A 5,463-nucleotide genomic window follows, 5' to 3' on the forward strand; every position below is an offset into this window, starting at 1 on the left:
TAGCATTTGAGAGCTTTTCAGCATCACATTGGATGTATAGCATTCTTTCTAGATAAACCTACATTTAAGTCTTTGGAGAGTGAAGTAAAAATAAACTCCTGAAAAAATACGCTTTGGAAAAACAAATCTGTGTATTTCTTTCAATGTGTTTTGATTTAATTTAAATGGCTACCTGCAGAATTTTTCAAGGTTTAAGTCTTTCTTCATTCAAAATATCTCAATGGAGTAGCTACTATGTGCAGGATACCGAGCAAAGGTCTGCGTGAGAGCTGTTATCAAAGGAGAGCCCTTTCAGAGGAGGACCAGGCAAAGATAATGTTAAGACCTCACAAGGAAGACGGCACGTGCCCCGAGACTCCTGAAGTTTTAGTCCTGGGTCTCGTGCTAGGACGCCATTCCTTCTCTGGCCACAGCAAAAGTTGTTAACTAAGCTCTTTCCCACGGATCGCAAGGACTGCCTTAGAAATCTTTACAGAACCCTGCTCCACGTGGACCCTATCATTCACTAAACACAAAAGTTGAAACTTACTTGGAGGCCAGATTCATCAAACCTCCTCATTATTAGGCTCAGTGAAGACACTTAGTCATAATTTCAGTACTGATTTAGGACAAGAATCGGAGTCTCCTGATCTCTGTGCTTTTCCCTGTGAAATGTTACATATTAATAAGTAAAAGGTGAATGATAGCGATATAGGACTTTAGAAGAGGAAAGGAATATGGGTCTGGAGATTGAGAACCCTTCACGGGTGGTACAGGGCTTGGATAAATGAGAGGCAGCGAGAAAGCCATGCCAGGACCCAGAAAATGCATGACAAAAAAGGACTGAGAATAAGGACAGAATTTGGGGGATACGTAGGGTATATAGGCACCTACAAGATAAACCTTCAAGGTTATCAGTAGACTCCCCTATCCTTCAGAAATGTGCTCACTAGCTACTGGTACTTGAAAATCAGCCATTTTAACCTTTGCACATCACCACTTGATAAACAAATGACTTTGGGAAAAGCCACACATGGAATTCCTTCATTTTACAAGGATTTATTGAGCAATTAGAAAATGCCACGTTCTGGGCTAGCTTGGGCACTCAATGAAGGGGAAAAAATGCTTAGTTCCTGGGAGGCACCTTGGGGAGGCCGACAGATGTCACGGGCTTTGTGAAGCTCAGGATAAGCACAGCCGTCCCCCACCTTCTTTAGAATGGAGTGTGCGTTGGGTGTGCACGGAGGAAAGGACACGAGTCTAAGTTGGGGTCAGAGGGCCGAGGGCATGGAAAGCCAAGCTGATGCATTTGAACTTTATTTCATAAACCACAGAAAGAAGATAGGACTTGTGAATGGAGTCTCCAGGACCTCTGCTGACGAAGGAGCCCCCAGGATGATCTTGCCCCAGTCTCTGTTTCATTGAGGGACTACTTGACAGACAAGGTGATGGTTTGTCTGAGGCCAGCCTGCTAGTGAGTAGGACCCCGGGCCTCTGATGCCTGGGCTTGCTGTACTACATGGTTCACATTAATTCCCAAATGCCTGATGGGTTGGAGCTAGAATTACAATGAGGGGCAATGTGACCTAGACAAAGCTTGTTCCTCACCATCATTGTCTGTTTATTTTATTTTGCTTTCTATGTTCCGTCACAGCAAATGAGGAATACAGCCAGCATATGGATAACACGTGAGTGAGCCACTAAGGGACTGTCCTCACCCCAAGGTGCCACTTCCCTTTGCCTCAGAGAACTGTTCGGTGGGCAGGGTTCTGGGCCTGAGCTTGAAGTGACCCAGCTGGATACAGAAAGATGATGCCATTTGTCATGAACATCAAGATGCCACTCCCTACTAGATGAGGGGATTCTCCTTAGCACAGAGATTCTGTGTTTTTGGTGAAGGTGAAGTTTTTTTTTCTTTTGGCCGTGCAGCTTGGGGGATCTTAGTTCCCTGACCAGAGATTGAACCTGCACCCCCTGCAGTGAAAGCATAAAGGCCTAACCACTGGACTGGCAGGGAATTCCCAGGTCTTGAAGCTGGCTTGAAGGGAGACTTTTGTGCCTGTAGAATGTTACGTTCTTCCATTTCTCCCAGGGCTCTGGCCCCATGGGTTGCCCCATCTAGGGGTATATCTCCTTCAAGGAGAATGAATTAAAAATAGAACTTAGTGAAATATCAACCTGAGACCTTCAGGCAAAATTGAGAAATAGCAATGAGACGCAAGCATCTAGTTAACACAATTTAACACAATTAAAAATTTCCTCCCTGGAAGAGAAGAGTCAATTACTTTTTAAAGCAGTAGGTGAATTCTGATGCATAAATTCACTGAAGCTAAGTAAGTGTTAGCTTCAGTGAATCAAATGTAGGAAGACCCTGAATGAAGTCAATAGGAAAGGATCACATAGTAATCTTCCAGAACATTGATCAGTGGCTCAAAGATGCAAGAATGGTGATGTGAATGGGGCAATAATGGAGTAGAGGGGAAGAAGGCAGATGGTGGCTTGCTGTTGGCTCTGCAGACATACGGAACCTGTCACCCAGGCCCTTACTTCATCAGAGATTTTGAAAAATGTGGCTCTCCTGAGATCTCTGAAGGTTTCCAGTCAAATCCTCCTGGCACCCTCCACTTTGACCCTGCATTTTAGATGTTCAATTTAGACACCTCTTACTTCTAGTTTTGCTGCTGAACTCTTCACTCTGCCAATCCCGATAGCTTCTTAAGAAAGCCAGCTTGTGTTTGTTAGAGTTTTGTAGGGTCACAGGAGAAAGAGGGCCCATCTCACACTCCCCAACCCATGACCTGCTCTTCTGAGTGCTTGGCCCATGCAACACCCATCCATTGCACCTACCATCTTGTCTCCAACGAGCTGCCCTTCCCAGGAGACAAGGGAACCCACAACTGTGGTAACAGGATGCTGCCTGGCTATAAGAGATAGGATGGTACGCTAGACAGAAAGCCAAAGAAATTTCCTTTTCAATAAAGGAGGCAAAATTTACCTTCATTTTCTTCAATGCACGTCATTTACGCTATTTTCCCCTACCTATTTTCAGGAAAGATCCCTCCTGGGTGATGGTTAGTGACCTCACTTAGTTATTTCTATGCAGTGATTTACCCCAAAAGTAAATTGTTAAACAGATAAAACGTTACTTTTCTGTATTGTCTAAATATTTTCAAGCTTCCTTGAAAGCTTGAAAAGCTGTCATTTTTGAAATAGCCGATGGTGTAAGTGAATAAAAGAATAAATGAATGACATAAAGCCAAAGAGTTAGTACTTCATCCACCCACCCTTACCTACCACATGGATTTGTAATTAAATATCCAAGGTATTATTCAAGAAAGCGTTTAAAAGTGAGGTCAGTTTTGTTTTGTTTCAGGAATTTTGTTTGTTTATGTATGTATATATATATATGTATTTATATTGAAGTATAGTTGATTTAGAATATCATATTAGTTTCAGGTGTAGAACATATAGATGGTTCAGTATTTTTATAAATTATACTCCGCTTAAACCCCTCGCTCCCCAGGGAGATCCCCAAACCTGGGGTATCTCCCTGCTCTTCTGTGTGGGTTCTGACCTGATCGCTTTCTTCCCTCCCTCCCTGATTCCATGTGAATCTTTCTTTACAGCCTTGGCTGTAAAGGAGTCTTTCTTCCAGTCTCCAATTTGTTTTCAATGAGAATTGTTCCACATGTAGATGTATTTTTGATGTGTTCATGAGGGGAGGGGAGCTTAGCGTTGTTCTACTCTGCCGTCTTGATTTTTATTTCTCCTGTCTTTTTTCCTCCCCACTTCCAAAAGCACCATGACATGTATGATAAATATGCTCAATACAGAGAAGTCAGTCTCAACAAGAATCGTAACTAATGTTTTTGTTTTATCCGTTTGTCTGTGGTTGTTGTATATTTTTTCTGTCAATATTATTTGAGAGCTTAAACCCTTTCAGTACTGACATTTGATCCACACTTCTGGATCCAAAAAAAAAAAAAAAAAGTTTTCCTTAGTATTTTTTAAACTTGAGGTGCTTTATACAATTCAAATTTTAAATAACTTTTTACTTTAAAAAGCCATCAGAATGTGACAGCTCTGACTTCATATATTTGAGACCATGACTCACCTATGTAATCTATGTCAGTGATGGATTTTACAAGGTCCTGGGGCTCCTGCTTTACAAGGCTTTGGGTGTCTTCAAAGAGTTGTTCATGAGATGGACCTAAGACCACCATAGCTAATGTCACTGCCAAGGGGAACCACTAGAGTTTGGATTTATATGAATGGTTCCCCCTTTATTCCTTCACAATAAAAAGATTCCCAGTAAGCCTTCACTCAACAAATATTTATTACTTTTTTTAAAAAACAAACAGTTATTCAGAGCCTAGTTTGAGTCAGGCTCTAAGTTCAGCACTGGAGAAATAAGAATAAAAGTAGGGTTTTATAGGATTAATAGAAATTCATGTGGATTGGCTATATATTGACCCTGAATTGAACTACAGCCCTTGGCTAAGCTGATGTCATCTGCCAAATTCCAATGTGATGGGTCTTTCTGGAGCTGACCACTTATTTTTCCTGGTGTATGAACTCCAGTTGAGTTATAAAAATCTCCATCCTTTGGACAACTGCTTATTCTTCCAGAAGAATGCTGTAGAATCCCAGAAACCTCTCAGCTGAAAACAATTTTTCCTTGAGAGGGCATTATTTCTACAAGATTATCACAATTGCTGTAGTTTTTTTCTTTAGAAAAGAAGTGGATCAGTCTTTGTCCTCTTTAAACTTTTAAAGTGATAAAAATCATCTACAAGCAGAGCTGCAGATGTTAAGTGAAAGTTTCACAGATAAAAATAGAAAACTTTTCTCCCCCTTCATCTCCAGATCCAAAGAGGCTGAGAAGTCTAGAAGCATCTTATAACCCACATGCACCTTCCATTGCAAAGGAGGTATGATTGCATAAAAAGAATCTGTCTCTTTGAAAATTCATGAAAAATCTATTTCTCTAGAAATGTCCTATGGCATATATGTTAGGGTGGTCTGCTCTGGGAAGCAAAAGGGGTAAAGGGAGGAGAGGCTGATGAAACAGAGAGCAAAGAATAAGAACTGAAAACATGGAAAGATAATGACAAACACAAAGAAGGGAAGTAATAGGGTAAATCGGTAATTACAGGGATAAGACAATTTTTTAAATTGTCTTATCCCTGTGACACCTACTATTCTTTGATCTTATTTTTTAATGCGGCAATATTTTAAGTGAGATAAAAAACACTTTAAATCATGTAGTGTGTTAGGCATCTTCACAGAAGGCTTGCTTTTTGAGAATAAGGTAGCAAAACATTGTGGCAGAGAAAACCTATTATGAAAGGTTCCCTTTGTGTTGATTGAGGTTTGCAAATCTGCCCCTAACAGAAGGGTTTGCAATCGAATTATCCACAATCAACTCGCTGAGCCAAGAAATGGTTTCTTATTTCATCCTGATTTTTAAAAATTAAACCTAAT

This window comes from Balaenoptera musculus, chromosome 4 (genome assembly GCF_009873245.2).
Source record: "Balaenoptera musculus isolate JJ_BM4_2016_0621 chromosome 4, mBalMus1.pri.v3, whole genome shotgun sequence".
Classification (NCBI taxonomy): domain Eukaryota; kingdom Metazoa; phylum Chordata; class Mammalia; order Artiodactyla; family Balaenopteridae; genus Balaenoptera; species Balaenoptera musculus.